At 39.7% G+C, this 26344-nt stretch overlaps 1 long non-coding RNA gene across 1 annotated transcript; it reads left to right on the top strand.

Annotated features, from left to right (window-relative positions):
• Positions 1 to 255: 255 nt before the first annotated feature.
• Positions 256 to 26344, top strand: LOC124788362. The gene is made up of 2 exons (XR_007016089.1): positions 256 to 489; positions 26199 to 26344. It is a non-coding gene; the product is annotated as an uncharacterized LOC124788362 (long non-coding RNA).

The following is a 26344-nucleotide window of genomic DNA, read 5'->3' as shown; positions in this document are numbered from 1 at the left end:
ATCTCATCGAATCTCTGTCCAGCCTATGAGATTGTGTTGTGTCATTCTCTTCAGGAGAACGTATTAGCCGTTAAGATGATAATTTACTGTGTTACGTAACCACAACGTGGCAGGGTAAGCGTGTGATAGTGGAATGTGGCCACAGCTATGAGCTCATATAGTGGAGATGTTTTTGAAACAAGTACTTATAAAAACGGAGGGCCGGTTGTAGCTCACGCTTCGCAGAAAGCTGTTGTCCTTGAGCTCATGGGCTGTCACGACGACAAGCTGCTGCGTCATTACAGTTCAGCAGACCGCGGCATGAGGATGTGGCTAGCTCTGCTCTGTGCTACTACTCTTTTTATCGATCCATCTTCTGGTGGGGAGAGCATGGAATATTCCATAAGCCAACATGGTTATCCTGAACATAGTGTCGACACACCCATTAGATGTCCAGACGGGTATACCGATGTCAATGGAAAATGCTTGAAGAAAATCGAGTTAACGAAGGTAAGGTCATACTATCTTCGATACTTACTTTTTCCGAATTTCTTCTTTTTTAAACTGTTAAGCAGCTGTACTGTGGTCTTCTGGCCGAAGACTGGTTTGATGCAGCTCTCCACTGTAGTCCATCCTGCGCACATATTTTCATCGCAGCATTAATATGGCAACCAAGCTGCTTATTGTATTGAGATGTTGGTCTCCCTCAACACTGTTTAAGCGCTTCATTTTTCAGCATTGCAAAACTGAAGTGTCCTTCAGGCTTCAGCATAGATAGCGGTTGGTTATAGTTAAAGTGCAGCTAGTCACGGAGGTCCAATGTGTGCTGTAATTCATTCATGGCAGTCAAACTTGGCAGGTACGCTAATGTGATAATGCGGAACTAATTTATGGACTATAATTTCTAAAACGTTTTGCTGCAATACGATAATTACAGCCCACACTGGAACTTTAGGGCAGCTGCACTTTAATTGCAACCACCTCATACAACCAACCGAACCACTCTCTCAGTCATACTGTGCCATAAATTTTTTCACTCCAGTTTGATTCAGTACCTCCATATTAGGTACTTGATCTACCCATCAAATCTTAAGTGTTCTTCTGTAGATCCACATTTCAAAAGCTTGTGCTCACATTTCATCCTAAATATTTGTCTTTTATGTTTTACTCCCACATACAATCCAGAAAAATACCTTCAGCGAAAAACTTCATACCACATTCATATCCGATGTTGACAAATTTTCGTTTTTCAGATATGCTTCTCTAGTTATTTTCAGTTTGCTCTTTATACGTCCTCTACTTTTTCGATTATTGGATATTCTGCTGCCATTTCATAATGCAGTTCTCTCAGAATCGCCTGTTTTAATTCGACTGTATTCCATTGCCTCTAATTCATTTTTTTTATGTTCATCTTATATCATATTATCAAGGCAATGTCCATGTTATGTAGTAAATCTTCTTTGCTTCCACTAACTGGATTTCAGTGTCGTCAATCAAATTCAGAGTTGTAAACGCTGCTCCTTGATCTTTAATTCCCGTTTCAAAAATCTCCATAGGTGTCTTTACAGACTGCTCAAATTTTGGATTTAATGACATCGACGATGGGCTATAATTCGTTCTCACTTCTTTCTCTGTTTGTCGGTTGATTCCATTTACTGCTGGCTCAGTATTCAGTCTGAATAACGTTGGATGTAGGTTACAATCCTGTTCAGAGTTGTAACCGCTGCTCCTTGATCATTAATTCCCGTTTCAAAAATCTCCATAGGTGTCTTTACAGATTGCTCAAAATATGGATTTAATGACATCGACGATGGGCTATAATTCGTTCTCACTTCTTTGTCTGCTTCTTGCTTGATTCCATTTACTGCTGGCTCAGTATTCAGTTTGAATAACGTTGGATGTAGGTTACAATCCTCTTTGCTCCATTTTCAATTACTGCTTCCATTTGATGCATTCGACTCTTATAACGGTTGTTTAGTTTCTGTATATGCCTTAGATAACATTTTACTGTCTGTATTTTATCACTGTGACCATCAGAATTTCGAAGAGCATAATTTGGTCAACATTATCAAAAACTTTCTCTGTATCTATAAATTCTATTAACGGAGGTTTCCCTATCGTCAACCTGTCTTCTACAATCAGTGGAGTCAGTACTGCCTTCTTTGGAATAGGAATTATTATATTCCTTTCGAAGTCTGAGGGTAGTTCACCAGTCTCATGTATCACACACACAATGTGCATTAATTTTGCCGTGGTTGTTCTCCCAGAAGCTGAATAATTCTGAGGAAATGTCATGTATCCTTGCGGCCTTGTTTCGACTTAATTGTCTCATTGCTCTGTGAGAACCCGCAGTATCATACCACAGATATCGTATTTATCTACCTGCAGCTTACTTTCTAAATTATAATTTCCAAGTTTAAGATATCGATAAATAAATTGTTGGAGACGTGTAGAGATCGGGAAAGATAAACATAAAAATAAAGAGAGAAGGTGAGGATGAGAAAATGACAGAGAGCCAACAGTTTTGACATATTGTCTTTTGTTGCATACACGAAAAAAAAACAACTGAGTAAATATGAAAGCAATGCACATGTTGAAACACATATTAGAGGAAATCTCGTGGCATAATTGTGTAATGCGCAATATTAAGGAAAGGACACCCCGAAGTGTATAGTTCTACGTACCACTGTTTAATTTTATCACATAAGCGAAAAGAACTACACAGAATCTCTCACGAAAATGCTTAGAAAGTAACAAAAGCGAAACCTGACTGGTCACCATTCAGACGGCGAATCACTTAATCGTAGAGTCGGAATTTATACCATTTGACGTCATCAATTTTAAATTCCACGGCATAGGAAGAGATAAGATACATAAATGGTGATACATATTATAGGACTCTAATTTCTACCGGAAATTTATCGGAAGAGAATATTTTTACACTGAGCAGTTACTCCAGTGACAATCTCTCGCAAATCTTTCAAGGGAAGACAGCAAGAGATCAAAGTACTCCCTGAATAAAATGTAATGTAGAACTGTCATCCCCTCAAACATTTCCCTTCCAGTCCGCATTCCCATACCCTACCCTTTCTCTCCTTCCCCATAACTCCTAATTCACGTTCCATTCCGTCCACTCTACTCCCTCCGCCTACCTAAACCACATCCCTTTCTCAAAAATAGGCTAGTCAGAGAGTATTTAAGCCCAATCACATATTTAGGTCTGCCTATGACAAAAAACAGGCAAAAAGGAATACAAACGTCTCAAAAATGAGATCGACAGGAAGTGCAAAATGGCTAAGCAGAGATGGCTAGAGGACAAATGTAAGGATGTAGAGGCCTATCTCACTAGCGGTAAGATAGATACCGCCTACAGGACAATTAAAGAGACCTTTGGAGAGAAGAGAACGACTTGTATGAATATCAAGAGCTCAGATGGAAACCCAGTTCTAAGCAAAGAAGGGAAAGCAGAAAGGTGGAAGGAGTATATAGAGGGTCTATACAAGGGCGATGTACTTGAGGACAATATTATGGAAATGGAAGAGGATGTAGATGAAGATGAAATGGGAGATACGATACTGCGTGAAGAGTTTGACAGAGCACTGAAAGACCTGAGTCGAAACAAGGCCCCAGGAGTAGACAATATTCCATTGGAACTACTGACGGCCGTGGGAGAGCCAGTCCTGACAAAACTCTACCATCTGGTGAGCAAGATGTATGAAACAGGCGTAATACCCTCAGACTTCAAGAAGAATATAATAATTCCAATCCCAAAGAAAGCAGGTGTTGACAGATGTGAAAATTACCGAACTATCAGCTTAATAAGTCACAGCTGCAAAATACTAACACGAATTCTTTACAGACGAATGGAAAAACTAGTAGAAGCCAACCTCGGGGAAGATCAGTTTGGATTCCGTAGAAACACTGGAACACGTGAGGCAATACTGACCTTACGACTTATCTTAGAAGAAAGATTAAGGAAAGGCAAACCTACGTTTCTAGCATTTGTAGACTTAGAGAAAGCTTTTGACAATGTTGACTAGAATACTCTCTTTCAAGTTCTGAAGGTGGCAGGGGTAAAATACAGGGAGCGAAAGGCTATTTACAATTTGTACAGAAACCAGATGGCAGTTATAAGAGTCGAGTGGCATGAAAGGGAAGCAGTGGCTGGGAAAGGAGTGAGACAGGGTTGTAGCCTCTCCCCGATGTTATTCAATCTGTATATTGAGCAAGCAGTAAAGGAAACAAAAGAAAAATTCGGAGTAGGTATTAAAATTCATGGAGAAGAAATAAAAACTTTGAGGTTCGCCGATGACATTGTAATTCTGTCAGAGACAGCAAAGGACTTGGAAGAGCAGTTGAATGGAATGGACAGTGTCTTGAAAGGAGGATATAAGATGAACATCAACAAAAGCAAAACGAGGATAATGGAATGTAGTCTAATTAAGTTGGGTGATGCTGAGGGAATTAGATTAGGAAATGAGGCGCTTAAAGTAGTAAAGGAGTTTTGCTATTTGGGGAGCAAAATAACTGATGATGGTCGAAGTAGAGAGGATATAAAATGTAGGCTGGCAATGGCAAGGAAAGCGTTTCTGAAGAAGAGAAATTTGTTAACATCCAGTATTGATTTAAGTGTCAGGAAGTCATTTCTGAAAGTATTCGTATGGAGTGTAGCCATGTATGGAAGTGAAACATGGACGATAAATAGTTTGGACAAGAAGAGAATAGAAGCTTTCGAAATGTGGTGCTACAGAAGAATGCTGAAGATTAGATGGGTAGATCACGTAACTAATGAGGAAGTCTTGAATAGGATTGGGGAGAAGAGAAGTTTGTGGCACAACTTGAGCAGAAGAAGGGATCGGTTGGTAGGACATGTTCTGAGGCATCAAGGGATCACCAATTTAGTATTGGAGGGCAGCGTGGAGGGTAAAAATCGTAGAGGGAGACCAAGAGATGAATACACTAAGCAGATTCAGAAGGATGTAGGTTGCAGTAGGTACTGGGAGATGAAAAAGCTTGCACAGGATAGAGTAGCATGGAGAGCTGCATCAAACCAGTCTCAGGACTGAAGACCACAACAACAACAACATGACAAAAAAGTATTTTACGGTCCGACCTAATTTGTCAACTTTTCATTAAACAACACCACTTTCTTGGAAGAAGCCCAAACAAAGAGCTTCTATGCCAAGGAATTGTGCTCTTTCAATAACAGCTCAGTACTTTGCTGCCCAGTGATATTTCTCAACTGCTTCTCAAGCCAAGCACCCTTTGGAACTGGGCCGACCAGGGAGATTCCAAGCACACACATTTAGCTCTTTCAATAATGGCCCAGTACTTTACTGTCCAATCACATTTCTCAGCTCCATCCTAAGCTGCCTTCTTTTCTTGAACCTAGGCAAATCAGATAGCTTCTAAATCAATTATCTTACACATATTTAGACCTCCAGATCGCAGATCATTGATTTCCTGCACATTTATATTATTCAATTCCTTATTACCCACAATCCTTTTAGGAAATAGAACAATCAGAGATTTTCCTGTGGCAAGAACTGTCGATGGGGCATGACATCATTCTCGTCCGGTGGTGATGATATTTTCTTAATTGTCCTCCTTGCTGGTTGTACCTGTCAGGTACTTTGTTTGTCTGTCTTCCATGCAGCTTCAAACCGGATTGATAGTCATTGCCGCGCGGGATTAGCCGAGCGGTCTGGGCTGCTGCAGTCATGGACTGTGTGGCGGAGTTTCGAGTCCTCACTCGGGCGTGGGTGTGTGTGTTTGTCCTTAGAATAATTTAGGTTAAGTAGTGTGTACGCTTAGGGCCTGATGGCCTTAGCAGTTAAGTCCCATAGGATTTCACACATTTGAACTTTTTTTTCTTTTTCTTTTATAGTCATGGACCCACAGCAAACACTGAGATATTTCGTTCGTAATATACATTACTGGCGGGAAAAAAAATTGTACTCTCGGAAAGCCGCTGTCGATTCTGATGCGATGATGGCATATGAAAAATGGGGATAGTAGATGTAATGATAATGGTTTCAACGTCGTCCGCCAACAAAGGGAGTTACAGTATAGCTACAAGAGCACCATCTGTGTCTAAAAGTTAATAGGAATGCTCACAGCCAGAAGGTTCAGTGTGGTGCAAGCATGTGGTGATAGCAGGGAACCATGTCACGGCAGTCACTGTCATTCCTACAGCTAACTGAGAGAGTTTGTAAAGGCGTCAAACGATGGCCTTCCGAGTGGTGAGATGATCTTTTCCACATAAGTTGCCACATAAGTTTGACATGATGTGTAAGTTGTGCAATGATGCTGTTTCGGTTGTCACGTAAACATTATCACACCTGTAGACGAGGTTTTGGCCATCCACACAGCACAGAATCCCGCCAGGATCGTCGTGTTGGGAGGGCATCAGTGGCAGATCGTACAGCTACCAAAACACAGATAAGAGGGCTTATTAGCCCAGACGTGTCAATGCGAAGTGTTGGGCAAGAGAAAAGACGAAGAAAATTACTGTTCTCAGCAACTTCAACTTCAAGCATTAATCTCAGGTTTCAAAGATACCCTTCAATAGTTTTTACTTCATTTTTACTTCACTGTCAGGTACACTGATGTCCTTCATTTTCGATGCTAACAGGCACTATAATCCTCGTACAAATTTATTTGGGTTATTACAGTGGACATAGCCGATGATGCAGCACTTTCCCTATTGCAGGCTTAATGATGTTGGTATTCTTGAAGCCTCCGTTGGAATTTGCTGGTCTGCAGGAAAGATAGTTCTCTCTATTCGGCCGCACGGGGTAGCCACGTGGTCTCATGGGCTTTGCCAGGGTCCGCGCAGCTCACCCCGTCGGAGGTTCGAGTCCTCCCTCGGGCATGGGTGTGTGCGTTGCCTTTAGCGTAAGTTAGTTTAAGTTAGAGCAAGTAGTGTGTAATCCTAGGGACCGATGACTTCAGCAGTTTGGTCCCATAGGGACTTACCACCATTTCTCTATTATTATTGGTATCCCTGAAGATTTTAAAATAATTTAGAAGTTCTCGTGCTGTGAAGTTTTTTATATTGGGTTTAATTTTAAACAATGTATTGTACAATCTTCTAGTTCCTGTGTATCTTATGATATGACTCATTTAAGTACCTCCATCGACAGCTACCAGTATATCACCAATCATCCACACTTTTGTTATAAACCAATGTTTTCATTAGTGAAGAAACAGGTTTAAATGCTTTTTCCAATGCAGATTTAGTTCCTGCCATCTTTTTTTACAACAACAGTAGTTACTTGTGGATATTTCAGAAGCCAATATGTGCCTAAAGATATGTGTGTTGAGCTTGTAGGCATCTCGCACCGATGGCAGTATAATTCTCTAGTTGGATTCACATCGTATTTTAAAGAATTACGAGAAAAAATATGAAGTTGCAACCATTTCCACAGGTAACTCTATAACATGTTTTAATTTCGCTGTATTTGAAAGTTTTTATGAGCAAAATGTTAAATGTTTCGTTGTTGAAGTTATGGTCTTCACTCCGAAGACTGGTTTGTTGCAGCTCTCCATGCTACTCTATCCTGTGTGAGCCTCTTCAGCTCCAGATAACTACTGCGACCAACATCATTCTGAATTTGCTTACTGTATTCATCTCTTGGTCTCCCTCTGTGATTTTTACCACCTACATTTCTTCCAATACTAAACTGATGATCCCCTGATGTCACAGAATGTGTCCTGTCAACTGATCTCACCTTTCCGTCAATTTGTGGCAAGAATTTCTTTCCTCTCAGTACTGTTCGTCATCTTTTCATTAGATACTAGTGTTCAACATTCTTCTGCAGCATCACATTTCTAAAACTTCTATTTTCTTCTTGTCTAAACTGTTCATCGTCCATGTTTCACTTCCATACATCCTTACACTCCAGACAAATACTTTGGGAGGAAGAAATCTGTATGGTAATAAATTTCTCTACTTCAGAAATGCTTTTCTTGCCAATCCTTGTCTTCATTTTAAATCCTCTCTACTTCGGCCATCGTCAGTTATTTTTCTGCCCAAACAGCAAAACTCTTCTAGTTCCTTAAGTGCCGCGTTTTCTAATCTAATTCCCTTAGCATTGCCTGATTTAATTCGACTACTTTCTATTATCCTTGTTCTTCTTTGGTTGATGTTCATCCTATATCCCTTCTTTCAAGAAAAGATCCACACTGTTCAGTTGTTCTTCCAAGTCCTTTGCTGTCTCTGAAAGAATTACAATGTTATCGGTAAACCTCAAAGTTTTTGTTTCGTTTCCTTGAACTTTAATTTCTACTTGAATTTTTCTTTCGTTTCGTTTATTGCTTGTACATTTTTTTTTTTTTTTTTTTTTTTTTTTTTGTCATCAGTCTACTGACTGGTTTGATGTTTGATGCGGCCCGCCACGAATTCCATTCCTGTGCTAACCTCTTCATCATCTCAGAGTAGCACTAGCAACCTACGTCCTCAATTATTTGCTTGACGTATTCCAATCTCTTTCTTCCTCTACAGTTTTTGCCCTCTACAGCTCCCTCTAGTACCATGGAAGTCACTCCCTCATGTCTTAGCAGATGTCCTATCATCCTATCCCTTCTTCTTATCAGTGTTTTCCACATATTCCTTTACTCTCCGATCCTGCGTAGAACCTCCTCATTCCTTACCTTATCAGTCCACCTAATTTTCAACATTCATCTATAGCACCACATCTCAAATGCTTCGATTCTCTTCTGTTCCTGTTTTCCCACAGTCCATGTTTCACTACCATACAATGCTGTACTCCAGACGTACATTCTCAGAAATTTCTTCCTCAAGTTAAGACCGGTATTTGATATTAGCAGACTTCTCTTCGCCAGAAATGCCTTTTTTGCCATAGCGAGTCTGCTTTTGATGTCCTCCTTGCTCCGTCCGTCATTGGTTATTTTACGGCCTAGGTAGCAGAATTCCTTAACTTCATTGACTTCGTGACCATCAATCCTGATGTTAAGTTTCTCGCTGTTCTCATTTCTACTACTTCTCATTACCTTCGTCTTTCTCCGATTTACTCTCAAACCATACTGTGTACTCATTAGACTGTTCATTCCGTTCAGCAGATCATTTAATTCTTCTTCACTTTCACTCAGGATAGCAATGTCATCAGCGAATCGTATCATTGATATCCATTCACCTTGTATTTTAATTCCACTCCTGAACATTACTTTTATTTCATTCATTGCTTCCTCGATGTACAGATTGAGGAGTAGGGGCGAAAGGCTACAGCCTTGTCTTACACCGCCGGCCGAAGTGGCCGTGCGGTTTTGGCGCTGCAGTCTGGAACCGCGAGACCGCTACGGTCGCAGGTTCGAATCCTGACTCGGGCATGTATGTGTGTGATGTCCTTAGGTTAGTTAGGTTTAACTAGTTCTAAGTTCTAGGGGACTGATGACCTCAGCAGTTGAGTGCCATAGTGCTCAGAGCCATTTGAACCATTTTGTCTTACACCCTTCTCAATACGAGCATTTCGTTCTTGATCGTCCACTCTTATTATTCCCTCTTGGTTGTTGTACATATTGTATATGACCCGTCTCTCCCTATGGCTTACGCCTGCTTTTTTCAGAATCTCGAACAGCTTGCACCATTTTATATTGTCGCACGCTTTTTCCAGGTCGACAAATCCTATAAAAGTGTCTTAATTTTTCTCTAGCCTTGCTTCCATTATTAGCCGTAACGTCAGAATTGCCTCTCTCGTCCCTTTACTTTTCCTAAAGCCAAACTGATCGTCACCTAGCGCATTCTCAATTTTCTTTTCCATTCTTCTGTATATTATTCTTGTAAGCAGCTTCGATGCATGAGCTGTTAAGCTGATTGTGCGATAATTCTCCCACTTGTCAGCTCTTGCCGTCTTCGGAATTGTGTGGATGATGCTTTCCGAAAGTCGGATGGTATGTCGCCAGACTCATATATTCTACACACCAACGTGAATAGTCGTTTTGTTGCCACTTCCCCCAATGATTTTAGAAATTCTGATGGAATGTTATCTATCCCTTCTGCCTTATTTGACCGTAAGTCCTCCAGAGCTCTTTTAAATTCCGATTCTAATACTGGATCCCCTATCTCTTCTAAATCGACTCCTGTTTCTTCTTCTATCACATCAGACAAATCTTCACCCTCATAGAGGCTTTCAATGTATTCTTTCCACTTATCTGCTCTCTCCTCTGCTTTTAACAGTGGAATCCCCTTTGCACTCTTAATGTTACCATCATTGCTTTTAATGTCACCAAAGGTTGTTTTGACTTTCCTGTATGCTGAGTCTGTCCTTCCGACAATCATATCTTTTTCGATGTCTTCACATTTTACCTGCAGCCATTTCGTCTTAGCTTCCCTGCACTTCCTATTTATTTCATTCCTCAGCGACTTGTATTTCTGTATTCCTGATTTTCCCGGAACATGTTTGTACTTCCTCCTTTCATTAATCAACTGAAGTATTTCTTCTGTTAACCATAGTTCCTTTGCAGCTACCTTCTTTGTACCTATGTTTTCCTTCCCAACTTCTGTGATGGCCCTTTTTAGAGATGTCCATTCCTCTTCAACTGTACTGCCTACTGCGCTATTCCTTATTGCTGTATCTATAGCGTTAGAGAACTTCAAACGTATCTCGTCATTCCTTAGTACTTCCGTATCCCACTTCTTTGCGTATTGATTCTTCCAGACTAATGTCTTGAACTTCACCTTACTCTTCATCACTGCTATATTGTGATCTGAGTCTACATCAGCTCCTGGGTACGCCTTAAAATCCAGTATCTGATTTCGGAATCTCTGTCTGACCATGATGTAATCTAATTGAAATCTTCCCGTATCTCCTGGCCTTTTCCAAGCATACCTCCTCCTCCTGTGATTCTTGAACAGGGAATTTACTATTACTAGCTGAAACTTGTTACAGAACTCAATTATTCTTTCTCCTCTTTCATTCCTTGTCCCAAGCCCATATTCACCTGTAACCTTTTCTTCTACTCCTCCCCTACAACTGCATTCCAGTCGCCCATGACTATTAGATTTTCGTCCCCCTTTACATACTGTATTACCCTTCCAATATCCTCATACACTTTCTCTATCTGTTCATCTTCAGCTTGCGACGTCAGCATGTGTACCTGAACTATCGTTGTCGGTGTTGGTCTGCTGTCGATTCTGATTAGAACAACTCGGTCACTGAACTGTTCACAGTAACACACCCTCTGCCCTACCTTCCTATTCATAACGAATCCTACACCTGATATACCATTTTCTGCTGCTGTTGATATTACCCGATACTCATCTGACCAGAAATCCTTGTCTTCCCTCCACTTCACTTCACTGACCCCTACTATATCTAGATTGAGCCTTTGCATTTCCCTTTTCAGATTTTCTAGTTTCCCTATCACGTTCAAGCTTCTGACATTCCACGCCCCGACTCGTAGAACGTTATCCTTTCGTTGATTATTCAATCTTTTTCTCATGATAACCTCCAAGGGGCAGTCCCCTCCCGGAGATCCGAATGGGGGACTTTTCCGGAATCTTTTGCCAATGGAGAGATCATCATGACACTTCTTCAATTACAGGCCACATGTCCTGTGGATACACATTATGTGTCTTGTTCATTGCACAGATTGAATAATATGGGGAAAGCTACAATCCTGTCTCAGTTCCTTCTCAACCATTGCTTCCATTACACGCCCCTCAACTCCTGTAACTGCTGTCTGGTTTCTGTACAAGTTGTAAATAAGCTGTCGCTCCCTGTATTTTACTCCTGGTACCTTCAGAATTTTAGAGAGAGATTCCACTCAAAATTGACAAAAGCTTTCTCTAAGTCTACAAATTCTGTAAACGTAGGTATCAATTTCCTTAACCTACCTCCTAAGATAAGTCGTTGTCTCAGTACTGCCTCTCGTGATCCCACATTTCTCCGGAATTCAAACTGATCTTCCCGGAGGTAGGCTTCTACCAGTTTTTACATTATTTCGTAAAGTAATTTGCAACCATGGCTTATTAAATAGAGAGCTCGGTAATTTTCATACATGTCAGCAGCTGCTAGCTTTGGAATTGGTATTACTGCATTCTTATTGACGACTGAGGGCATTTCTCGTGTCTCATGAATCTTGCACACCAGATGAGATGGTTTTGTAATGGCTGTCTATCCCAAGGCTATCAGTTATTCTGACGTTATATCGTCATTCCGGTTCCATGTGTAACTTTAATCCCTCAGAGCTCCGTCAAATTCTTCAACAGTGTCATATCTCCAACCCAACTTCATCTGGGTCCATTTCTCGTTGCATAATCTTGCTTTCAAGTGTATATCCCTTGTATAAACAGTCTTTATACTCTTACCACCTTACAGCTTTACCTTCTTTGCTTATAACTGGTTTCCCATCTGAGCTCTTGATTTTCACACAGTTGCTTCTCTTTTTTTCAAAGACCTCCCAAATTTTTCTGTTCGCGGTATCTTTCTTTCCCCGTAGTGAAATACGATTACCCTTATAAATCCTTACATTTGTCCTGTAAGCAATCCTGCTTAGCCATCTTGCACGTCCTGTCAGTTTGATTTCTTAAACGTTTGTATTCCCCTTCACCTATTTCACTTGTTGCATTTTTATACCTTCTCCTTTCGTCAATTAAATTCAGTACCTCTTGTGTAATTCAAAGATTTCTCTTAGGCCTTGTCTTTTTTCCTTTTTGATTCTCGGCTACCTTCACTATTTCATCTCTTAAAGCTATCCATTCATCTTCTGCTGTAGTCCATTACTCTATTCTAGTCAACCGCTGCTTAATGCGCCATCTGAAACTTTCAGCAACGTCTGGTTCTTTCAAATTATCCAGGTCTCATCTCATTAAATTCCAACCGTTTTCCAATTTCTTCAGTTTTAATCTATAGTTCATAACATATTAATTGTTGTCAGAGCCCATGTCTCTCCCAGTAAAAGTCTGGTTTCGGAAGCTCTGTCTTACCATTATATAATCAATCCAAAACCTTCCAGTGTCTCCAGGTCTCTTCCACGTATACAACTTTCTTGTATGATTCTTAAACGATATGTTAGCAACGATTAAATTATGCCCAGTGCAAAATTCTACCAGGTGGTTTCCTCTTTCATTCCTTACCCGAAGTCCACATTTACCTACTGTTTTTCCTTTTCTTCCTTTTCCTACTATCGAATTCCAGACCCCTATCACTATTAAATTGTCGTCTCCCTGAACTATCTGAACAATTCCCTTTATCTCATCATAGATTTCTTCAATCTCTTCATCATCTGCAGAGCTAGTCGGATATGAACTTCTACTACTGTGGTGGGTGTGGGCTTTTTGTCTACCTTGGCGACGATAATTTGTTTACCAAGTGCTCATAGCAGATCACTCGCATTCCAATCATTTTATTAATTACTAAACCTACTCCAGTATTACCCCTATTTGACTTTGCATGTATGACCTTGTGTTCACCTTACCAGAAGCCCTGTTCGTCCAGCCACTGGACTGCACTAATTCCCACCATATCTAACTTCAACCAATTGATTCCACTTTTTAAATTTTCTAACGTACGTGACCAATTAAGGGATCTAACATTCCACCCTCTGATCCGCAGAATGCCAGTTTTGTTTCTCCTGATGACGACATCCTCCTGAGTAGTCCCTGAACAGAGAGCCAAAAGGGGGACTATTTTACCTCCAGAATATTTCACTCAAGAATCTGCCATCATCATTTAACCATACATTAGAGCTACATGCCCTCGAGAAAGTTACGGCTGTAGTTTCCCTGTGCTTTCAATCGTTGACAGTACCAGCCCAGTAAGACCGTTTTGTTTGATGTTTCAAGACCTGATCAGTCAAACATCCAGTCTGTTGCCCTAAAATTACTTAAAAGGCTGCTGCCCATCTTCAGGATCCAGAGGTTTGTTGGGCCTTTTGTCAGAATCCTCCTGTTGTGGTTGCACCTATGGTACAGCCACCCTGTCGATGGCAAGGTCCATGGTTCATTTTCGGGAGCATTTTGTTAACTTACTATATACTACTGTTTTTCTGTATTCGATGCAAAATGTTCTGAACTTTTATGATTATGTTGTATGCTGTTGGGTTGGGGGGCAGGAGAGCATCTCTTACTGTAAATAATAATCCAGGAACAGTAGATACAAAAATGGAATATTATTCACCTGAAGATATTTAGAAATTCTTCACTAACGCTTTACTTCACCAACCAGCATTTGAAGATAGCACAAACTTCTGATTAATCTGGGTTTCTGTTCTTACTTCACAAACACATAATGTGTATTATACTATACTAAAATCTGATGGGTTCATAACAAGTACATAAATAATATCAGTAATACTTTCATTGAAACTTATAAGTATGTTAATAATCAAGCCAGTATTTAATTTTAATGTAACATGATACAGTGAACATAGTTTATTAATTTCAACAACAGATACTACTTTATGTCACTTATCATGTGTAATATTACATACATTATTTACAAATACTCATAGTAGTGCTCAATGCTCTGTTGCAAAATCAAACGTCTGAATCTCTTTCTTTAGAATAGTTAGAGCAAAAGAAAATTTAAAAAAGATTGCGAAATAAGGTATTTGACCTTCGACATAAGAGTTGTACTAGAGTCAACACTTGACTCACAAGTTACTGGTGGTGATATTATATCCTTACATCCACCAACTTTAGTGAGATATATTCCTGTTAAACAATACAGCCCTACTACGAGATCTTTCATTTAACAGTGTGACCTTAATGCTAATGGCAACGAAACTGTGAATGCTCGCAGGTTGTGAATATGCATAACCTTTCCGTTTCCCCATGTTGCTTACAGTGGAGGAACTCAGGAGTTTTATCCAAGCAGACAGATGGACGTTCAGAAGGAGATGTATGCTTAGATAGTGCTATTTATTTGTCAGCTTCCATTGGCCCTACTCACTAAGAAAAATGAATTGAAGTTTCAGAACCTGCAACGTAAGTATCTTCAGTAAACAGAATAAAAACTGATGACAAAGACACTCGAAACGCTCCCAAATGTTGATGTAATTATATCCCGAGGAGCTTAGTTGACTAAGGTATCTTGTACTGGAGGCAGTTCATGGGATGTAACCAATACAAATATTCACCGAGACACATCTTGAATTTTAATGCATGTAAGCATGTGAGGTATAACGCCTATGCTTTCTGTGAAATATATTCACACCTTCTGTAGTTGAAGATTTGAGAGTAGGTGCTAGGGTTTTATAAATTGCTTGTCACACCAAAGTGTATGCACTCCCTTCATCTCTCTACACAGTGAAAGGTGTAACTTGCTATGTCTGGATAATGTCTAAGATGATTCGATGAAGCGTTCTTGAGCAGGTCTTCGCGCCTCAGTTGAATCGTCTTAAATGAGGGAGCATCTGTTGATGGCCTTGCTAGCTCGGCTTCTGACAGCACTCACATCTGTGAAGGCTGTAGTGGCTCAGTCTAATATAGAGCCCCAAGCCAAGGTAGCCTCAGGGAATGATGCTAATATTTATGGTCTCTCATAAGAATCTACGAAAACTTCCATACATTCATATTCAAACTCCACGATGCTATTCTGAGACAGCCCTTACTGATATTTTCTAATATCAATAGTTTTTGCAATAAATACAGTTGATATTTGTATAAAGACACTTGTTATTGCTATAGAACATTTTGTAGAGCATTGAAAATTATCAAATGGTACTGAAAAATATCGGAAAGTATAGAAAAATATCCAGAAGCTACCGAAACACCTAAATCATTGGACTTTGGATTTGAATGTCTGAAACTTTGGCTCACAGATAATGAGAGAACATTTCCTGCATGTGCATTTGAGTCGACAGTGTGAAATATGACATGCTTGGAAATGACATCAACTATTCCTTGAATGTGTATGTGCAGATGTCAACAAGGTTCGACCTTTCTAACAGCTTGCTGAATAAGCAGGGAGATAGGTTCTAAAATAAAGTCAGTCACTATAGTAGTAAGCCACTGATGCTGTTGGTTGTAAAATAACGTGAGTCAGTGTAGTACTAAGCCATTGATACTGTTGGTGACACAGTTATTTGTCATATGTATATGTGCCATCTTTGTGCTAGAGTAGTGTACAAAGCTTATAGGAATCTTCTACGTATTTGAGCTTCAAACACAGCCAAAAATTCTAGAATTCTGTGAAATCTCCGTCTTCAAGTTATCAGAGAATTAGAAGAATTACTACAGACAGCTTTGGGGTATACAATTATAAATAACAGGTGGAACATCTTCAAAGCGCATTTAAGACTCTGATGATGCTACTGAATGAATTATCACGGATTTTTCTTTTAAAAGTAGTGCATGCACTAGCATAATAGCCAGTCGCCCTATGGTTAAGGATCCAAAGCACTCTCTTGATGCAAGTCTCCGAGATTTCATCCACAGAGTGTAGGAGTTGCATCATCCAGTTAAATTGTCTCGCTTGTCTGTAAATTCTTGTCTCCCAAGTCAGGTGAGGTTATGAAAATGCATATGAGCAGCAAGAATTTCTCTCTTTCGCTATCGAATGACATTAGAGAATTCAGTACCTAACAACCACATAGGAAGCTTCTCTTCATGGCCAGTTCCACTGACCATGAAAAGAAATTTTGAAACTTTGTGCCAGAAAGCACACAAAATACCGAAAAGATGTTAGGATGCTGTGATAAATATTACATCAAAGAGCAGTATTTGTAGTATAAACTGTTCAGATATATCTGATATGTGTCCAGAAAATGACAATGTGAGCTAAATATCTAATTATCGATGTTATTCAGTTGATTTAAACTTTTAAAATATTTTAATTTCCCAGAAATCTGAAGAATGACGACATATTAGAGAAAAGCAACAAGAGTGTTTCTGTTAATGTTGTGGTATTCAGTACTCTGAGAACAAGAGGATGAGTATAGAAGGGAAGAAAGAATACAGTACAAAACAGTTTAACATAGCTCCACTGTGTGCTTCAAAACATCATAATCGTGATAACACATTAGTAGGGACATGATACGAGTGGAAAACGTGTAAATTTAGCATTCTTGGTCAACAACAAACCTTTTGAATCTATCAAATAGTCATATTACCCCTGTCATCACGATATTGGGGTATGTCAGCACTGTTTGTGGCATTTTCAATTTAAAGTGAAACTGGCTGCACAATTAGTTGTTTGTTTGTAATTCAAAGCAGGTATCAGTCTCATACCTAGTACAAAGATATAGCACGTAAAATTCAAGAAGAACAGAAAGCAACAAAATCTAATATTTGTCACATATAAAGTTATCGAAAGATTTTTATAACTGTGTAACAATTACGAAATCGATACACAGTACTTACTGTGATGAATATTTACAGTTTCAGCTGTTCTGAGGAGCTGACTGGATGGATTCGATTCGCAAACAGCTGTATTCCGTTCATGAGCACGTAAGAAATTACTTGTTACAGAACAAGGACAAAGAGGAAGATGTGGTTATAACAGTAGAAATTGCCATATCTATAATGAGAGATTAAAGCAAACTTATGAAAAACATAGAGATCATTTCGCAAACAGATTTCGAGAATCTATATATGCCATCCCTCCCCCCCATGAACCATGGACCTTGCCGTTGGTGGGGAGGCTTGCGTGCCTCAGCGATACAGATAGCCGTACCGTAGGTACAACCACAACGGAGGGGTATCTGTTGAGAGGCCAGACAAACGTGTGGTTCCTGAAGAGGGGCAGCAGCCTTTTCAGTAGTTGCAAGGGCAACAGACTGGATGATTGACTGATCTGGCCTTGTAACAATAACCAAAACGTCCTTGCTGTGCTGGTACTGCGAACGGCTGAAAGCAAGGGGAAACTACGGCTGTAAATTTTCCCGAGGGCATGCAGCTTTACTGTATGATTAAATGATGACGGTGTCCTCTTGGGTAAAATATTCCGGAGGTAAAATAGTCCCCCATTCGGATCTCCGGGCGGGGACTACTCAAGAGGATGTCGTTATCAGGAGAAAGAAAACTGGCGTTCTACGGATCGGAGCGTGGAATGTCAGATACCTTAATCGGGCAGGTAGGTTAGAAAATTTAAAAAGGGAAATGGATAGGTTAAAGTTAGATATTGTGGGAATTAGTGAAGTTCGGTGGCAGGAGGAACAAGACTTCTGGTCAGGTGACTATAGGGTTATAAACACAAAGTCAAATAGGGGTAATGCAGGAGTAGGTTTAATAATGAATAGGAAAATAGGAATTCGGGTAAGCTACTACAAACAGCATAGTGAACGCATTATTGTGGCCAAGATAGATACGAAGCCCACACCTACTACAGTAGTACAAGTTTATATGCCAACTACCTCTGCAGATGACGAAGAAATTGAAGAAATGTATGATGAAATAAAAGAAATTATTCAGATTGTGAAGGGAGACGAAAATTTAATAGTCATGGGTGACTGGAATTCGAGTGTAGGAAAAGGGAGAGAAGGAAACGTAGTAGGTGAATATTGATTGGGGCTAAGAAATGAAAGAGGAAGCCGCCTGATAGAATTTTGCACAGAGCACAACTTAATCATAGCTAACACTTGGTTTAAGAATCATGATAGAAGGTTGTATACATGGAAGAACCCTGGAGATACTAAAAGGTATCAGATAGATTATATAATGGTAAGACAGAGATTTAGGAACCAGGTTTTAAATTGTAAGACATTTCCAGGGGCAGATGTGGACTCTGACCACAATCTATTGGTTATGACCTGTAGATTAAAACTGAAGAAACTGCAAAAGGTGGGAATTTAAGGAGATGGGACCTGGATAAACTGAAAGAACCAGAGGTTGTACAGAGTTTCAGGGAGAGCATAAGGGAACAATTGAAAGGAATGGGGGAAAGAAATGCAGTAGAAGAAGAATGGGTAGCTCTGAGGGATGAAGTAGTGAAGGCAGCCGACGATCAAGTAGGTAAAAAGAAGAGGGTTAGTAGAAATCCTTGGGTAACAGAAGAAATATTGAATTTAATTGATGAAAGGAGAAAATATAAAAATGCAGTAAATGAAGCAGGCAAAAAGGAATACAAACGTCTCAAAAATGATATCGACAGGAAGTGCAAAATGGCTAAGCAGGGATGGCTAGAGGACAAATGTAAGGATGTAGAGGCTTATCTCACTAGGGGTAAGATAGATACTGCCTACAGGAAAATTAAAGAGACCTTTGGAGATAAGAGAACCACATGTATGAACATCAAGAGCTCAGATGGAAACCCAGTTCTAAGCAAAGAAGGGAAAGCAGAAAGGTGGAAGGAGTATACAGAGGGTCTATACAAGGGCGATGCACTTGAGGGCAATATTATGGAAATGGAAGAGGATGTAGATGAAGATGAAATGGGAGATACGATACTGCGTGAAGAGTTTGACAGAGCACTGAAGGACCTGAGTCGAAACAAGGCCCCCGGAGTAGACAACATTCCATTGGAACTACTGACGGCCTTGGGAGAGCCAGTCCTGACAAAACTCTACCATCTGGTAAGCAAGATGTATGAAACAGGCGAAATACCATCAGACTTCAAGAAGAATATAATAATTCCAATCCCAAAGAAAGCAGGTGTTGACAGATGTGAAAATTACCGAACAATCAGTTAAATAAGTCACAGCTGCAAAGTACTAACACGAATTCTTTACAAACGAATGGAAAAACTAGTAGAAGCTGACCTCGGGGAAGATCAGTTTGGATTCCGTAGAAATACTGGAACACGTGAGGCAATGCTGACCTTACGACTTATCTTAGGAGAATGGATTAAGGAAAGGCAAACCTACGTTTCTAGCATTTCTACACTTAGAGAAAGCTTTTGACAATGTTGACTGGAATATTCTCTTTCAAATTCTAAAGGTGGCAGGGGTAAAATACAGGGAGCGAAAGACTATTTACAACTTGTACAGAAACCAGATGGCAGTTATAAGAGTTGAGGGACATGAAAGGGAAGCAGTGGTTGGGAATGGAGTAAGACAGGGTTGTAGCCTCTCCCCAATGTTATTCAATCTCTATATTGAGCAAGCAGTAAAGGAAACAAAAGAAAAATTTGGAGTAGGTATTAAAATCCATGGAGAAGAAATAAAAACTTTGAGGTTCGCCGATGACATTGTAATTCTGTCAGAGACAGCAAAGGACTTGGAAGAGCAGTTGAACGGAATGGATGGTGTCTTGAAGGGAGGATATAAGATGAACATCAACAAAAGCAAAACGAGGATAATGGAATGTAGTCGAGTTAAGTCGGGTGATGCTGAGGGTATTAGATTAGGAAATGAGACACTTAAAGTAGTAAAGGAGTTTTGCTATTTGGGGAGCAAAATAACTGATGATGGACGAAGTAGAGAGGATATAAAATGTAGACTGGGAATGGCAAGGAAAGCGTTTCTGAAGAAGAGAAATTTGTTAACATCGAGTATAGATTTAAGTGTCAGGAAGTTATTTCTGAAAGTATTTGTATGGAGTGTAGCCATGTATGGAAGTGAAACATGGACGGTAAATAGTTTGGACAAGAAGAGAATAGAAGCTTTCGAAATGTGGTGCTACAGAAGAATGCTGAAGGTTAGATGGGTAGATCACATAACTAATGAGGAAGTATTGAATAGGATTGGGGAGAAGAGAAGTTTGTGGCACAACTTGACCAGAAGAAGGGATCGGTTGGTAGGACATGTTCTGAGGCATCAAGGGATCACCAATTTAGTATTGGAGGGCAACGTGGAGGGTAAAAATCATAGGGGGAGACCAAGAGATGAATACACTAAGCAGATTCAGAAGGATGTAGGTTGCAGTAAGTACTGGGAGATGAAGAAGCTTGCACAGGATAGAGTAGCATGGAGAGCTGCATCAAACCAGTCTCAGGACTGAAGACCACAACAACAACAACATATATGCCATCTGTAATTAAAGTAATAGGCCTAATTTTATGGTGCTGTGTTTCATAGTATAACAAATTACGATGTACATTTTATAATAATGAGTCTATGAAGAACTAGTGGGAGGTATTGACTATAATATAATGATGAAGAAATTCGATTCATTGCATCCTTCAGATTTCTGGCATGTGCTCTATAAAAATGGGTATCGCATTTAAAACCTGATATAGAACTGAAAATAACAAGAATGTACTTCGCCAACAGTTAACAGTTTAATATGAGAAGTGTGTTTCCTTTTGAGTAGGTAACTGGTGATTCATTTTTGATAGATGAACAGTGGCCAATAATTGAAGCATTCAAAAGTTCGAGAACTCGTGAAACAACTATCAAAATATCAGGATACGGAAGAGTTTACAAGGTGTGGTGCGTATTTCAGTGAAAGAAATCAAGTGATTACTCAAACAACATATCTGCTTTACTGTAGGCCAATGTATTTCTGCACACTTGTCTCAAAACATATAGAACTGATCTAGCCCATTAGTTTAGTGTGGGATGCGTTTCTGAAAGTCACTGATATAAAACTTGGCTTACTATAGACAGAGAGCAATCACAATTTGTAGAGCGAGGATGCTGCAACTGACAGGTACATGGCTACCTAATGTGGAAACAAAAATATACATTATACTATATTTCTCGTCCCTACATCTGGGTAGTGATGCAGTATCTATCCCTCTCCGGTTCTGCATGGCTACCTATGAACAGTTTTGATTCAGACATAGGTTACATACTAAACGTAGACCTGATCATCCTGAAAATATACATGAACATCACTCTAACTTCTATTATACAGAGAGGAAACAGTAAAACTACCAGGTGTCACCAAGCCAGGGGTTCTAAAGAAGCTGATTTCTGCATTAAATGTTAAGAAAGTTATTTCATTTGCTACAGAAATTTAAACCAGTGTCCGAACCATTACCGCATTGTTAGCAAAACTCATGTGATTATGATTCGATCGCAGACCATGGAAGAAACTGTATATCGAATAAATGCTGAGAAATGAATGGATGCAAAAACGATTCTGAAAAGATATTTTCGACGACTGAATAAGAGAGGGTTTTGCATCAGAATACGTAATATACGATGAATGAGTAATGGGAAAATGTTGGGAAGCTAAATATGGAGCTGCTGCTCTAATTGCAATAGCGAATTTCTGCTAGTGCTGCAATTAAGCAAAATTTAGTGGTTATTGACTCATACTAGATAACACTGTTTTTGAAAAGTCCATAGTTGTAAGAATGTCTATTTCAGATATTTGTAAGATGCTTCATGTACATTTCATTCTGAGTACATGTTGAAGAAATTTGAGATGAAAAATATTGATAGGTGTTACACAGAAACAAGTGACTTAATATATCATGCATTAACCTCAAATACGTATGACACTAAACGTGATTTGTACGTGATTTGACAATTCATGTTAGCTTGCTAATGGCATTCATATTATTCCATGTGTCAGTCAAAACAAACTGGATTTAATCAAGAGTGAGATATGGAGGAAGCTATTACAGAATTCATAGGGTTGAGATCATAAATCCACAGTCAGTAAACAGAATCACAAGGTGCAGTGCATAGTGTGAAAGATGTAAAACACTCTTCAGCAAAGGCGAGTGATGACTGTTGAAACTGTGTTTTAACTGATGTTGATGAATCGACTGCTCTCTTATAGCTCCATTTCCATGGAAGGAGCATGGCTTGGAAAGGCGAGCGGAGGGCAAGGGATGTGTTTGGTAAGAGGACGAGGAGAGGGGAGAGGCAAGAGAAGTTCTACATCTACATCTACATTGATACTCCGCAAGCCACCCAACGGTGTGTGGCGGAGGGCACTTTACGTGCCACTGTCATTACCTCCCTTTCCTGTTCCAGTCGCGTATGGTTCGCGGGAAGAACGACTGTCTGAAAGCCTCCGTGCGCGCTCTAATCTCTCTAATTTTACATTCGTGATCTCCTCGGGAGGTATAAGTAGGGGGAAGCAATATATTCGATACCTCATCCAGAAACGCACCCTCTCGAAACCTGGCGAGCAAGCTACACCGCGATGCAGAGCGCCTCTCTTGCAGAGTCTGCCACTTGAGTTTATTAAATATCTCCGTAACGCTATCATGGTTACCAAATAACCCTGTGACGAAACGCGCCGCTCTTCTTTGGATCTTCTCTATCTCCTCCGTCAGACCGATCTGGTACGGATCCCACACTGATGAGCAATACTCAAGTATAGGTCGAACGAGTGTTTTGTAAGCCACCTCCTTTGTTGATGGACTACATTTTCTAAGCACTCTCCCAATGAATCTCAACCTGGTACCCGCCTTACCAACAATTAATTTTATATGATCATTCCACTTCAAATCGTTCCGCACGCATACCCCCAGATATTTTACAGAAGTAACTGCTACCAGTGTTTGTTCCGCTATCATATAATCATACAATAAAGGATCCTTCTTTCTATGTATTCGCAATACATTACATTTGTCTATGTTAAGGGTCAGTTGCCACTCCCTGCACCAAGTGCCTATCCGCTGCAGATCTTCCTGCATTTCGCTACAATTTTCTAATGCTGCAACTTCTCTGTATACTACAGCATCATCCGCGAAAAGCCGCATGGAACTTCCGACCCTATCTACTAAGTCATTTATATATATTGTGAAAAGCAATGGTCCCATAACACTCCCCTGTGGCACGCCAGAGGTTACTTTAACGTCTGTAGACGTCTCTCCATTGATAACAACATGCTGTGTTCTGTTTGCTAAAAACTCTTCAATCCAGCCACACAGCTGGTCTGATATTCCGTAGGCTCTTACTTTGTTTATCAGGCGACAGTGCGGAACTGTATCGAATGCCTTCCGGAAGTCAAGAAAAATAGCATCTACCTGGGAGCCTGTATCTAATATTTTCTGGGTCTCATGAACAAATAAGGCGAGTTGGGTCTCACACGATCGCTGTTTCCAGAATCCATGTTGATTCCTACATAGTAGATTCTGGGTTTCCAGAAATGACATGATACGCGAGCAAAAAAACATGTTCTAAAATTCTACAAGAGATCGACGTAAGAGATATAGGTCTATAGTTTTGCGCATCTGCTCGACGACCCTTCTTGAAGACTGGGACTATCTGTGCTCTTTTCCAATCATTTGGAACCCTCCGTTCCTCTAGAGACTTGCGGTACACGGCTGTTAGAAGGGGGGCAAGTTCTTTCGCGTACTCTGAGTAGAATCGAATTGGTATCCCGTCAGGTCCAGTGGACTTTCCTCTATTGAGTGATTCCAGTTGCTTTTCTATTCCTTGGCCACTTATTTCGATGTCAGCCATTTTTTCGTTTGTGCGAGGATTTAGAGAAAGAACTGCAGTGCGGTCTTCCTCTGTGAAACAGCTTTGGAAAAAGGTGTTTAGTATTTCAACTTTACGTGCGTCATCCTCTGTTTCAATGCCATCATCATCCCGTAGTGTCTGGATATGCTGTTTCGAGCCACTTACTGATTTTACGTAAGACCAGAACTTCCTAGGATTTTCTGTCAAGTCGGTACATAGAATTTTACTTTCGAATTCAATGAACGCTTCACGCATAGCCCTCCTTACGCCAACTTTGACATAATTAGCTTCTGTTTGTCTGAGAGGTTTTGGCTGCGTTTAAACTTGGAGTGGATTCGTGGTTTTGGTTTTATGGCAGAAAAATACTAAGCTTTATTGGAAGAGCTCAATATGTGTAACACTGCTGGCTTAGAAGCTTTCCAATTTGCCTGTTTCCAAGAAAATATGTGGGGCCCAAGGAATGATTTGAGAAAAATGATTGGGCAGTAAAATACTGAGCTAACACTGGGAAGGCTAAATGTGTGTGCTAGCTAGAAGAACTCTGACTGGCCTGTTTATCGAAAAGAGGTGTTGATGAGTAAAGGGGATGTGATGGGAAGGTGAGTAGCTTAATAAGGGGGAGGGGCAGGGAAAGGGAAGGAGTGTAGTTTAGGATGGAGGTATGTTTAAGAGAGGGGTGAGGCAGATTGATGCAATGTGTTTGTTTCTATATGTTCTTTTAAAATACCTTTCAGCACTACACATATAACTGACAGCTATTAATTAAAATACATTTATGTAAGATTTGCAACTGGAGTGAGGATCTACTGATGAATAGAAAAGAGTCCCTAGCAGCAAGACATTAATTCTGATGTCCTGCAACATACTGACCACTCTTCAAATATGAAAGCATGCAATATTTTTTCTCATAAGTTCCATTGCTACAGATTTGCACTGTTGCTTATGTGGGAGTGATAAGTGAGATATTTAGACAAATTCTCAGAGTTTTCTACACATGAGGAACATGTCTATACCAGAAGGAAACACATGTATTAGCGTTAACAGTGGTGACAGACAGGAACGAAGTTTACAAATGAACATCCTGTTGAAGCTACTCATATATAAAAGACTATGGCATGAAGCTATTTCCTGAAATGTTTGTAAATAAACAACTGTTCTTATATGATTAACAATACTTTAATAATCCATCAAATGAAAGACAAAATGTAGTTTGCCTTCACCAATTGACATTTATAATCTGCATAAACTTCAAAGTACATCACTCCTGCTTACTCCCCAGCATCCTCTTCCCATACATCATAGGGAAAAATTATATTGTCCTTAGTGTCATTAAAGAGTGAAAACTTTGTTTGAAGTGTTATCCAGTATGAGCAAATGTCTGGGACAACTGACAGGTTCCACTATGGGCAACTGTCAAGTATGTCTTTTTATCTTCATGTAATCCATTACAAAGTGAATTTTATGTTTGTATACCTGATGTAAAACCAAGTGCTTATCCCTACCGCGCAGAAAACCTAGGAGAAACACAGATGTTATGAAATACTTATCTTCTAATCAAAGCACAAATGAAAAAGAAAATTAAGCACATTAAAAGATCATGTTTAAAGTTAGTTCAGCTGTAACCTAACATAAACCATGATATGTAGATACTGAACCCTTTGGATATAGAAGTTGTCTGAATATACCAAGAGCAGTCACTGAATGCAAACAGACAATACAAAAAGAAAATTATCTCTCTCTCTGCAATAGCTAAATTTATTATGTCGCTGTAGTGTAACATTGTGGAAGGTGTTCAATAAATACTCCCCAGTAGAAAACTTAAGACTGTGACTAATACAAAAAGCTTTAATGATTGTCGATAATCTAATGCTGTCTCACTTTATGTTACACTACTCAGTTGCTGTTGTTTCTGTCCAATGTAATCATGCAGTCTGAAAATTGTGTTAAGAAAGTGGTAACTTCACCTTAAAGTATAATTAGTTCAATATGCTTTTTTCTGTTTCTAGGATGGAAGGAGATAAACGGATGAGTACCATGACAACAACAAAGAATGGTGCAACAAAAGACAAATTTTATCTAAAAAGATATAATATGTAAGTTTTGTAACAGAATGTTTTGACAAAAGAATATTAAATCAAACTGGATAGTTAAA

This window comes from Schistocerca piceifrons, chromosome 3, assembly GCF_021461385.2.
Source record: "Schistocerca piceifrons isolate TAMUIC-IGC-003096 chromosome 3, iqSchPice1.1, whole genome shotgun sequence".
NCBI lineage: Eukaryota > Metazoa > Arthropoda > Insecta > Orthoptera > Acrididae > Schistocerca > Schistocerca piceifrons.
This window is presented reverse-complemented; position numbering and strand designations above follow the sequence as displayed.